This window comes from Perna viridis, chromosome 12, assembly GCF_037379345.1.
Source record: "Perna viridis isolate PV_CMFRI_1.1 ecotype Kerala chromosome 12, ASM3737934v1, whole genome shotgun sequence".
NCBI classification, from domain to species: Eukaryota; Metazoa; Mollusca; class Bivalvia; order Mytilida; family Mytilidae; genus Perna; species Perna viridis.
This window is the reverse complement of record NC_142456.1, coordinates 15,188,642-15,201,141: the sequence shown is the minus strand read 5'-3', so window position 1 is coordinate 15,201,141 and position 12,500 is coordinate 15,188,642. Positions and strand designations below refer to the sequence as shown.

The window sequence follows — 12,500 nt, the reverse complement described above, 5'->3', positions numbered from 1 at the left end:
TTGCTAATTGCGAGGTCGGAATATGTTTTTGATATGTTTTGTTTTTTCTTGGATGCGAAATGCATTGAAACAGCAGGAAAAAAAAATCACAGAACCCGGCACCCTGGTCAGAGCTGGACACTGCATGCAAACGAGGACCTTTACGGACGGTTTTCGACAGAGCCGCCGAGATTGCCTCCATGCTCGTACACTTTTTCTTCCGTCATATTTAAATAGCCGAGTGACAGAAAAATCGACGATTACAGTACGTTATAGCGACACCTTGATTTAAATGCAATGTCGAATACGTATGTCAAACGTTGTCTCTCCTTTTCTAGCATTGCCTATATGTGTGATAGCAAAACTTTCCCTTTTACAAATTTCAGCAGACTTACCGACTTTCGACGAAATCGACAATGAAGCATAAATGACACCAGACAGTCCAGTGCCGCTAAGTACAGGTTTGAAGGGAAAACGGTTGGAAATTTTGCACAGAAATTGAGAGAAAAAAACCTCTTCAAGAGAGAAGTTTCCAATGAACATCTACGAGAACTTTCTGTAACTCGGCATCGCTTCTCGGCCTTTTGGCTAAGATCAAAGTGTAGTATCTGTTCTTATCAGCTTAATATCTGATACGTGCCCTATGTGGGTACTTCGATATTAAACTGATTTTTGCACCTAGGTGAGATGTTGAGTGCTTGCACCACTCTTGCCACGGGTTGGCCTGGTATTGCAGTACCTCCAGGATCGGCCCACTCTCCCTTTCGGGAGAGAATTAAATTAAATAGAAGACCAGTTTTCCCTTTAAACTGCTACACAGTACACACAGCGGACACGACAGATACATAGGGTAAAAAAATAATTCTCCCGAGGAGGGACAGCAAAAAAAAAAAAAAAAAATAAAATAAAATAATAATAGGCCAAAACAAATAAAAAATAATACTAATAAAAACAGGGACCCGACCGACCTGTAAATGAGAATTATTATTTTTATTTTTTTTTATTTTATTTTTTTTATTATTACTTTTTTTATTACTATTTTATTTATTTATTATTTTAGATTTGCTACCCCCCCCCCCCCAAAAAAAAAAAAAAAAAAAAAAAAGAAAAAAAAAAGAAAAAGAAAAAAAGAAGTAAAAAAATTAAACTGGCACATCTTTTATATTTTGTGCAGCTTTTCTTTATTCACAGACGGACGAGACCAATAGATAACAGTGCAGACGTACGGAAGTGCAAGACGACGTTATGTCCCCTTACTTATTGTTTCGCAATTTCCCCTATCGACGAGAGTACACATGGGACGTCGCCCGCTGCTAGAAATGTAAGTAAACAAAGCTCATGCCATTTCCCCTGATATTAGGCCGGTAATTTTGTGAGGATCGAGACCTAGGCCGTCCGTGACATGCTAAACACGTTTTGCACGTGGAGCACGATTTTCTTTATTGTGTGACACGACTTTCTTATGAATATTGTCTGAAATCAATATGTAATGGTGACACTGTAAGCGTTTCCTATTATTCCAGTTATTTCCCTTTGAACGCCTTTGTTTTGTTTTGTTTTTTTTTCTTTTGACAAAAATTGAGACGCAGGATTGACACGAAGTTTTAAGGCACATTCTTCATCTAGCATCCGTAGCCCAGCGGTAAAGACGCTGAGCCAGCATGCCGGAGGTGTTGGGTTCGAGTCCCGGTCGGGGGCTTGAAAAAATTTGAAAGTATCATATTAAATGTAACTTAACTTAACTTGAATTGTAATTGCTAATTGCGAGGTCGGAATATGTTTTTGATATGTTTTGTTTTTTCTTGGATGCGAAATGCATTGAAACAGCAGGAAAAAAAAATCACAGAACCCGGCACCCTGGTCAGAGCTGGACACTGCATGCAAACGAGGACCTTTACGGACGGTTTTCGACAGAGCCGCCGAGATTGCCTCCATGCTCGTACACTTTTTCTTCCGTCATATTTAAATAGCCGAGTGACAGAAAAATCGACGATTACAGTACGTTATAGCGACACCTTGATTTAAATGCAATGTCGAATACGTATGTCAAACGTTGTCTCTCCTTTTCTAGCATTGCCTATATGTGTGATAGCAAAACTTTCCCTTTTACAAATTTCAGCAGACTTACCGACTTTCGACGAAATCGACAATGAAGCATAAATGACACCAGACAGTCCAGTGCCGCTAAGTACAGGTTTGAAGGGAAAACGGTTGGAAATTTTGCACAGAAATTGAGAGAAAAAAACCTCTTCAAGAGAGAAGTTTCCAATGAACATCTACGAGAACTTTCTGTAACTCGGCATCGCTTCTCGGCCTTTTGGCTAAGATCAAAGTGTAGTATCTGTTCTTATCAGCTTAATATCTGATACGTGCCCTATGTGGGTACTTCGATATTAAACTGATTTTTGCACCTAGGTGAGATGTTGAGTGCTTGCACCACTCTTGCCACGGGTTGGCCTGGTATTGCAGTACCTCCAGGATCGGCCCACTCTCCCTTTCGGGAGAGAATTAAATTAAATAGAAGACCAGTTTTCCCTTTAAACTGCTACACAGTACACACAGCGGACACGACAGATACATAGGGTAAAAAAATAATTCTCCCGAGGAGGGACAGCAAAAAAAAAAAAAAAAATAAAATAAAATAATAATAGGCCAAAACAAATAAAAAATAATACTAATAAAAACAGGGACCCGACCGACCTGTAAATGAGAATTATTATTTTTATTTTTTTTTATTTTATTTTTTTTATTATTACTTTTTTTATTACTATTTTATTTATTTATTATTTTAGATTTGCACCCCCCCCCCCCCCAAAAAAAAAAAAAAAAAAAAAAAAGAAAAAAAAAAGAAAAAGAAAAAAAGAAGTAAAAAAATTAAACTGGCACATCTTTTATATTTTGTGCAGCTTTTCTTTATTCACAGACGGACGAGACCAATAGATAACAGTGCAGACGTACGGAAGTGCAAGACGACGTTATGTCCCCTTACTTATTGTTTCGCAATTTCCCCTATCGACGAGAGTACACATGGGACGTCGCCCGCTGCTAGAAATGTAAGTAAACAAAGCTCATGCCATTTCCCCTGATATTAGGCCGGTAATTTTGTGAGGATCGAGACCTAGGCCGTCCGTGACATGCTAAACACGTTTTGCACGTGGAGCACGATTTTCTTTATTGTGTGACACGACTTTCTTATGAATATTGTCTGAAATCAATATGTAATGGTGACACTGTAAGCGTTTCCTATTATTCCAGTTATTTCCCTTTGAACGCCTTTGTTTTGTTTTGTTTTTTTTTCTTTTGACAAAAATTGAGACGCAGGATTGACACGAAGTTTTAAGGCACATTCTTCATCTAGCATCCGTAGCCCAGCGGTAAAGACGCTGAGCCAGCATGCCGGAGGTGTTGGGTTCGAGTCCCGGTCGGGGGCTTGAAAAAATTTGAAAGTATCATATTAAATGTAACTTAACTTAACTTGAATTGTAATTGCTAATTGCGAGGTCGGAATATGTTTTTGATATGTTTTGTTTTTTCTTGGATGCGAAATGCATTGAAACAGCAGGAAAAAAAAATCACAGAACCCGGCACCCTGGTCAGAGCTGGACACTGCATGCAAACGAGGACCTTTACGGACGGTTTTCGACAGAGCCGCCGAGATTGCCTCCATGCTCGTACACTTTTTCTTCCGTCATATTTAAATAGCCGAGTGACAGAAAAATCGACGATTACAGTACGTTATAGCGACACCTTGATTTAAATGCAATGTCGAATACGTATGTCAAACGTTGTCTCTCCTTTTCTAGCATTGCCTATATGTGTGATAGCAAAACTTTCCCTTTTACAAATTTCAGCAGACTTACCGACTTTCGACGAAATCGACAATGAAGCATAAATGACACCAGACAGTCCAGTGCCGCTAAGTACAGGTTTGAAGGGAAAACGGTTGGAAATTTTGCACAGAAATTGAGAGAAAAAAACCTCTTCAAGAGAGAAGTTTCCAATGAACATCTACGAGAACTTTCTGTAACTCGGCATCGCTTCTCGGCCTTTTGGCTAAGATCAAAGTGTAGTATCTGTTCTTATCAGCTTAATATCTGATACGTGCCCTATGTGGGTACTTCGATATTAAACTGATTTTTGCACCTAGGTGAGATGTTGAGTGCTTGCACCACTCTTGCCACGGGTTGGCCTGGTATTGCAGTACCTCCAGGATCGGCCCACTCTCCCTTTCGGGAGAGAATTAAATTAAATAGAAGACCAGTTTTCCCTTTAAACTGCTACACAGTACACACAGCGGACACGACAGATACATAGGGTAAAAAAATAATTCTCCCGAGGAGGGACAGCAAAAAAAAAAAAAAAAAATAAAATAAAATAATAATAGGCCAAAACAAATAAAAAATAATACTAATAAAAACAGGGACCCGACCGACCTGTAAATGAGAATTATTATTTTTATTTTTTTTTATTTTATTTTTTTTATTATTACTTTTTTTATTACTATTTTATTTATTTATTATTTTAGATTTGCCACCCCCCCCCCCCAAAAAAAAAAAAAAAAAAAAAAAAGAAAAAAAAAAGAAAAAGAAAAAAAGAAGTAAAAAAATTAAACTGGCACATCTTTTATATTTTGTGCAGCTTTTCTTTATTCACAGACGGACGAGACCAATAGATAACAGTGCAGACGTACGGAAGTGCAAGACGACGTTATGTCCCCTTACTTATTGTTTCGCAATTTCCCCTATCGACGAGAGTACACATGGGACGTCGCCCGCTGCTAGAAATGTAAGTAAACAAAGCTCATGCCATTTCCCCTGATATTAGGCCGGTAATTTTGTGAGGATCGAGACCTAGGCCGTCCGTGACATGCTAAACACGTTTTGCACGTGGAGCACGATTTTCTTTATTGTGTGACACGACTTTCTTATGAATATTGTCTGAAATCAATATGTAATGGTGACACTGTAAGCGTTTCCTATTATTCCAGTTATTTCCCTTTGAACGCCTTTGTTTTGTTTTGTTTTTTTTTCTTTTGACAAAAATTGAGACGCAGGATTGACACGAAGTTTTAAGGCACATTCTTCATCTAGCATCCGTAGCCCAGCGGTAAAGACGCTGAGCCAGCATGCCGGAGGTGTTGGGTTCGAGTCCCGGTCGGGGGCTTGAAAAAATTTGAAAGTATCATATTAAATGTAACTTAACTTAACTTGAATTGTAATTGCTAATTGCGAGGTCGGAATATGTTTTTGATATGTTTTGTTTTTTCTTGGATGCGAAATGCATTGAAACAGCAGGAAAAAAAAATCACAGAACCCGGCACCCTGGTCAGAGCTGGACACTGCATGCAAACGAGGACCTTTACGGACGGTTTTCGACAGAGCCGCCGAGATTGCCTCCATGCTCGTACACTTTTTCTTCCGTCATATTTAAATAGCCGAGTGACAGAAAAATCGACGATTACAGTACGTTATAGCGACACCTTGATTTAAATGCAATGTCGAATACGTATGTCAAACGTTGTCTCTCCTTTTCTAGCATTGCCTATATGTGTGATAGCAAAACTTTCCCTTTTACAAATTTCAGCAGACTTACCGACTTTCGACGAAATCGACAATGAAGCATAAATGACACCAGACAGTCCAGTGCCGCTAAGTACAGGTTTGAAGGGAAAACGGTTGGAAATTTTGCACAGAAATTGAGAGAAAAAAACCTCTTCAAGAGAGAAGTTTCCAATGAACATCTACGAGAACTTTCTGTAACTCGGCATCGCTTCTCGGCCTTTTGGCTAAGATCAAAGTGTAGTATCTGTTCTTATCAGCTTAATATCTGATACGTGCCCTATGTGGGTACTTCGATATTAAACTGATTTTTGCACCTAGGTGAGATGTTGAGTGCTTGCACCACTCTTGCCACGGGTTGGCCTGGTATTGCAGTACCTCCAGGATCGGCCCACTCTCCCTTTCGGGAGAGAATTAAATTAAATAGAAGACCAGTTTTCCCTTTAAACTGCTACACAGTACACACAGCGGACACGACAGATACATAGGGTAAAAAAATAATTCTCCCGAGGAGGGACAGCAAAAAAAAAAAAAAAAAATAAAATAAAATAATAATAGGCCAAAACAAATAAAAAATAATACTAATAAAAACAGGGACCCGACCGACCTGTAAATGAGAATTATTATTTTTATTTTTTTTTATTTTATTTTTTTTATTATTACTTTTTTTATTACTATTTTATTTATTTATTATTTTAGATTTGCTACCCCCCCCCCCCCAAAAAAAAAAAAAAAAAAAAAAAAGAAAAAAAAAAGAAAAAGAAAAAAAGAAGTAAAAAAATTAAACTGGCACATCTTTTATATTTTGTGCAGCTTTTCTTTATTCACAGACGGACGAGACCAATAGATAACAGTGCAGACGTACGGAAGTGCAAGACGACGTTATGTCCCCTTACTTATTGTTTCGCAATTTCCCCTATCGACGAGAGTACACATGGGACGTCGCCCGCTGCTAGAAATGTAAGTAAACAAAGCTCATGCCATTTCCCCTGATATTAGGCCGGTAATTTTGTGAGGATCGAGACCTAGGCCGTCCGTGACATGCTAAACACGTTTTGCACGTGGAGCACGATTTTCTTTATTGTGTGACACGACTTTCTTATGAATATTGTCTGAAATCAATATGTAATGGTGACACTGTAAGCGTTTCCTATTATTCCAGTTATTTCCCTTTGAACGCCTTTGTTTTGTTTTGTTTTTTTTTCTTTTGACAAAAATTGAGACGCAGGATTGACACGAAGTTTTAAGGCACATTCTTCATCTAGCATCCGTAGCCCAGCGGTAAAGACGCTGAGCCAGCATGCCGGAGGTGTTGGGTTCGAGTCCCGGTCGGGGGCTTGAAAAAATTTGAAAGTATCATATTAAATGTAACTTAACTTAACTTGAATTGTAATTGCTAATTGCGAGGTCGGAATATGTTTTTGATATGTTTTGTTTTTTCTTGGATGCGAAATGCATTGAAACAGCAGGAAAAAAAAATCACAGAACCCGGCACCCTGGTCAGAGCTGGACACTGCATGCAAACGAGGACCTTTACGGACGGTTTTCGACAGAGCCGCCGAGATTGCCTCCATGCTCGTACACTTTTTCTTCCGTCATATTTAAATAGCCGAGTGACAGAAAAATCGACGATTACAGTACGTTATAGCGACACCTTGATTTAAATGCAATGTCGAATACGTATGTCAAACGTTGTCTCTCCTTTTCTAGCATTGCCTATATGTGTGATAGCAAAACTTTCCCTTTTACAAATTTCAGCAGACTTACCGACTTTCGACGAAATCGACAATGAAGCATAAATGACACCAGACAGTCCAGTGCCGCTAAGTACAGGTTTGAAGGGAAAACGGTTGGAAATTTTGCACAGAAATTGAGAGAAAAAAACCTCTTCAAGAGAGAAGTTTCCAATGAACATCTACGAGAACTTTCTGTAACTCGGCATCGCTTCTCGGCCTTTTGGCTAAGATCAAAGTGTAGTATCTGTTCTTATCAGCTTAATATCTGATACGTGCCCTATGTGGGTACTTCGATATTAAACTGATTTTTGCACCTAGGTGAGATGTTGAGTGCTTGCACCACTCTTGCCACGGGTTGGCCTGGTATTGCAGTACCTCCAGGATCGGCCCACTCTCCCTTTCGGGAGAGAATTAAATTAAATAGAAGACCAGTTTTCCCTTTAAACTGCTACACAGTACACACAGCGGACACGACAGATACATAGGGTAAAAAAATAATTCTCCCGAGGAGGGACAGCAAAAAAAAAAAAAAAAAATAAAATAAAATAATAATAGGCCAAAACAAATAAAAAATAATACTAATAAAAACAGGGACCCGACCGACCTGTAAATGAGAATTATTATTTTTATTTTTTTTTATTTTATTTTTTTTATTATTACTTTTTTTATTACTATTTTATTTATTTATTATTTTATATTTGCAACCCCCCCCCCCCAAAAAAAAAAAAAAAAAAAAAAAAGAAAAAAAAAAGAAAAAGAAAAAAAGAAGTAAAAAAATTAAACTGGCACATCTTTTATATTTTGTGCAGCTTTTCTTTATTCACAGACGGACGAGACCAATAGATAACAGTGCAGACGTACGGAAGTGCAAGACGACGTTATGTCCCCTTACTTATTGTTTCGCAATTTCCCCTATCGACGAGAGTACACATGGGACGTCGCCCGCTGCTAGAAATGTAAGTAAACAAAGCTCATGCCATTTCCCCTGATATTAGGCCGGTAATTTTGTGAGGATCGAGACCTAGGCCGTCCGTGACATGCTAAACACGTTTTGCACGTGGAGCACGATTTTCTTTATTGTGTGACACGACTTTCTTATGAATATTGTCTGAAATCAATATGTAATGGTGACACTGTAAGCGTTTCCTATTATTCCAGTTATTTCCCTTTGAACGCCTTTGTTTTGTTTTGTTTTTTTTTCTTTTGACAAAAATTGAGACGCAGGATTGACACGAAGTTTTAAGGCACATTCTTCATCTAGCATCCGTAGCCCAGCGGTAAAGACGCTGAGCCAGCATGCCGGAGGTGTTGGGTTCGAGTCCCGGTCGGGGGCTTGAAAAAATTTGAAAGTATCATATTAAATGTAACTTAACTTAACTTGAATTGTAATTGCTAATTGCGAGGTCGGAATATGTTTTTGATATGTTTTGTTTTTTCTTGGATGCGAAATGCATTGAAACAGCAGGAAAAAAAAATCACAGAACCCGGCACCCTGGTCAGAGCTGGACACTGCATGCAAACGAGGACCTTTACGGACGGTTTTCGACAGAGCCGCCGAGATTGCCTCCATGCTCGTACACTTTTTCTTCCGTCATATTTAAATAGCCGAGTGACAGAAAAATCGACGATTACAGTACGTTATAGCGACACCTTGATTTAAATGCAATGTCGAATACGTATGTCAAACGTTGTCTCTCCTTTTCTAGCATTGCCTATATGTGTGATAGCAAAACTTTCCCTTTTACAAATTTCAGCAGACTTACCGACTTTCGACGAAATCGACAATGAAGCATAAATGACACCAGACAGTCCAGTGCCGCTAAGTACAGGTTTGAAGGGAAAACGGTTGGAAATTTTGCACAGAAATTGAGAGAAAAAAACCTCTTCAAGAGAGAAGTTTCCAATGAACATCTACGAGAACTTTCTGTAACTCGGCATCGCTTCTCGGCCTTTTGGCTAAGATCAAAGTGTAGTATCTGTTCTTATCAGCTTAATATCTGATACGTGCCCTATGTGGGTACTTCGATATTAAACTGATTTTTGCACCTAGGTGAGATGTTGAGTGCTTGCACCACTCTTGCCACGGGTTGGCCTGGTATTGCAGTACCTCCAGGATCGGCCCACTCTCCCTTTCGGGAGAGAATTAAATTAAATAGAAGACCAGTTTTCCCTTTAAACTGCTACACAGTACACACAGCGGACACGACAGATACATAGGGTAAAAAAATAATTCTCCCGAGGAGGGACAGCAAAAAAAAAAAAAAAAAATAAAATAAAATAATAATAGGCCAAAACAAATAAAAAATAATACTAATAAAAACAGGGACCCGACCGACCTGTAAATGAGAATTATTATTTTTATTTTTTTTTATTTTATTTTTTTTATTATTACTTTTTTTATTACTATTTTATTTATTTATTATTTTTGATTTCCAACCCCCCCCCCCCCAAAAAAAAAAAAAAAAAAAAAAAAGAAAAAAAAAAGAAAAAGAAAAAAAGAAGTAAAAAAATTAAACTGGCACATCTTTTATATTTTGTGCAGCTTTTCTTTATTCACAGACGGACGAGACCAATAGATAACAGTGCAGACGTACGGAAGTGCAAGACGACGTTATGTCCCCTTACTTATTGTTTCGCAATTTCCCCTATCGACGAGAGTACACATGGGACGTCGCCCGCTGCTAGAAATGTAAGTAAACAAAGCTCATGCCATTTCCCCTGATATTAGGCCGGTAATTTTGTGAGGATCGAGACCTAGGCCGTCCGTGACATGCTAAACACGTTTTGCACGTGGAGCACGATTTTCTTTATTGTGTGACACGACTTTCTTATGAATATTGTCTGAAATCAATATGTAATGGTGACACTGTAAGCGTTTCCTATTATTCCAGTTATTTCCCTTTGAACGCCTTTGTTTTGTTTTGTTTTTTTTTCTTTTGACAAAAATTGAGACGCAGGATTGACACGAAGTTTTAAGGCACATTCTTCATCTAGCATCCGTAGCCCAGCGGTAAAGACGCTGAGCCAGCATGCCGGAGGTGTTGGGTTCGAGTCCCGGTCGGGGGCTTGAAAAAATTTGAAAGTATCATATTAAATGTAACTTAACTTAACTTGAATTGTAATTGCTAATTGCGAGGTCGGAATATGTTTTTGATATGTTTTGTTTTTTCTTGGATGCGAAATGCATTGAAACAGCAGGAAAAAAAAATCACAGAACCCGGCACCCTGGTCAGAGCTGGACACTGCATGCAAACGAGGACCTTTACGGACGGTTTTCGACAGAGCCGCCGAGATTGCCTCCATGCTCGTACACTTTTTCTTCCGTCATATTTAAATACCCGAGTGACAGAAAAATCGACGATTACAGTACGTTATAGCGACACCTTGATTTAAATGCAATGTCGAATACGTATGTCAAACGTTGTCTCTCCTTTTCTAGCATTGCCTATATGTGTGATAGCAAAACTTTCCCTTTTACAAATTTCAGCAGACTTACCGACTTTCGACGAAATCGACAATGAAGCATAAATGACACCAGACAGTCCAGTGCCGCTAAGTACAGGTTTGAAGGGAAAACGGTTGGAAATTTTGCACAGAAATTGAGAGAAAAAAACCTCTTCAAGAGAGAAGTTTCCAATGAACATCTACGAGAACTTTCTGTAACTCGGCATCGCTTCTCGGCCTTTTGGCTAAGATCAAAGTGTAGTATCTGTTCTTATCAGCTTAATATCTGATACGTGCCCTATGTGGGTACTTCGATATTAAACTGATTTTTGCACCTAGGTGAGATGTTGAGTGCTTGCACCACTCTTGCCACGGGTTGGCCTGGTATTGCAGTACCTCCAGGATTGGCCCACTCTCCCTTTCGGGAGAGAATTAAATTAAATAGAAGACCAGTTTTCCCTTTAAACTGCTACACAGTACACACAGCGGACACGACAGATACATAGGGTAAAAAAATAATTCTCCCGAGGAGGGACAGCAAAAAAAAAAAAAAAAAATAAAATAAAATAATAATAGGCCAAAACAAATAAAAAATAATACTAATAAAAACAGGGACCCGACCGACCTGTAAATGAGAATTATTATTTTTATTTTTTTTTATTTTATTTTTTTTTTTTTTAATTTTTTTTTTAATATTTTTTTTATTTATTATTTTTTTTTTGCCACCCCCCCCCCCCCCCAAAAAAAAAAAAAAAAAAAAAAAGAAAAAAAAAAGAAAAAGAAAAAAAGAAGTAAAAAAATTAAACTGGCACATCTTTTATATTTTGTGCAGCTTTTCTTTATTCACAGACGGACGAGACCAATAGATAACAGTGCAGACGTACGGAAGTGCAAGACGACGTTATGTCCCCTTACTTATTGTTTCGCAATTTCCCCTATCGACGAGAGTACACATGGGACGTCGCCCGCTGCTAGAAATGTAAGTAAACAAAGCTCATGCCATTTCCCCTGATATTAGGCCGGTAATTTTGTGAGGATCGAGACCTAGGCCGTCCGTGACATGCTAAACACGTTTTGCACGTGGAGCACGATTTTCTTTATTGTGTGACACGACTTTCTTATGAATATTGTCTGAAATCAATATGTAATGGTGACACTGTAAGCGTTTCCTATTATTCCAGTTATTTCCCTTTGAACGCCTTTGTTTTGTTTTGTTTTTTTTTCTTTTGACAAAAATTGAGACGCAGGATTGACACGAAGTTTTAAGGCACATTCTTCATCTAGCATCCGTAGCCCAGCGGTAAAGACGCTGAGCCAGCATGCCGGAGGTGTTGGGTTCGAGTCCCGGTCGGGGGCTTGAAAAAATTTGAAAGTATCATATTAAATGTAACTTAACTTAACTTGAATTGTAATTGCTAATTGCGAGGTCGGAATATGTTTTTGATATGTTTTGTTTTTTCTTGGATGCGAAATGCATTGAAACAGCAGGAAAAAAAAATCACAGAACCCGGCACCCTGGTCAGAGCTGGACACTGCATGCAAACGAGGACCTTTACGGACGGTTTTCGACAGAGCCGCCGAGATTGCCTCCATGCTCGTACACTTTTTCTTCCGTCATATTTAAATAGCCGAGTGACAGAAAAATCGACGATTACAGTACGTTATAGCGACACCTTGATTTAAATGCAATGTCGAATACGTATGTCAAACGTTGTCTCTCCTTTTCTAGCATTGCCTATATGTGTGATAGCAAAACTTTCCCTTTTACAAATTTCAGCAGACT

The 12,500-nt window shown here is 38.6% G+C and overlaps 7 non-coding genes across 7 annotated transcripts; all 7 read left to right on the top strand.

Annotated features, from left to right (window-relative positions):
• The first annotated feature begins 547 nt into the window (after positions 1–547).
• LOC148601368 (U2 spliceosomal RNA) lies at positions 548–740 on the top strand. The gene has a single exon (XR_015917470.1). It is a non-coding gene; the product is annotated as a U2 spliceosomal RNA (small nuclear RNA).
• Positions 741–2,280: 1,540 nt separating this feature from the next.
• LOC148601367 (U2 spliceosomal RNA) lies at positions 2,281–2,473 on the top strand. The gene has a single exon (XR_015917469.1). It is a non-coding gene; the product is annotated as a U2 spliceosomal RNA (small nuclear RNA).
• A 1,539-nt stretch (positions 2,474–4,012) lies between these two features.
• On the top strand, positions 4,013–4,205 carry LOC148601366 (U2 spliceosomal RNA). Its single transcript, XR_015917468.1, has one exon. It is a non-coding gene; the product is annotated as a U2 spliceosomal RNA (small nuclear RNA).
• A 1,539-nt stretch (positions 4,206–5,744) lies between these two features.
• LOC148601365 (U2 spliceosomal RNA) lies at positions 5,745–5,937 on the top strand. The gene has a single exon (XR_015917467.1). It is a non-coding gene; the product is annotated as a U2 spliceosomal RNA (small nuclear RNA).
• Positions 5,938–7,477: 1,540 nt separating this feature from the next.
• LOC148601364 (U2 spliceosomal RNA) lies at positions 7,478–7,670 on the top strand. Its single transcript, XR_015917465.1, has one exon. It is a non-coding gene; the product is annotated as a U2 spliceosomal RNA (small nuclear RNA).
• Positions 7,671–9,209: 1,539 nt separating this feature from the next.
• Positions 9,210–9,402, top strand: LOC148601363 (U2 spliceosomal RNA). Its single transcript, XR_015917464.1, has one exon. It is a non-coding gene; the product is annotated as a U2 spliceosomal RNA (small nuclear RNA).
• A 1,540-nt stretch (positions 9,403–10,942) lies between these two features.
• Positions 10,943–11,135, top strand: LOC148601362 (U2 spliceosomal RNA). Its single transcript, XR_015917520.1, has one exon. It is a non-coding gene; the product is annotated as a U2 spliceosomal RNA (small nuclear RNA).
• The last annotated feature ends 1,365 nt before the right edge of the window (positions 11,136–12,500 follow it).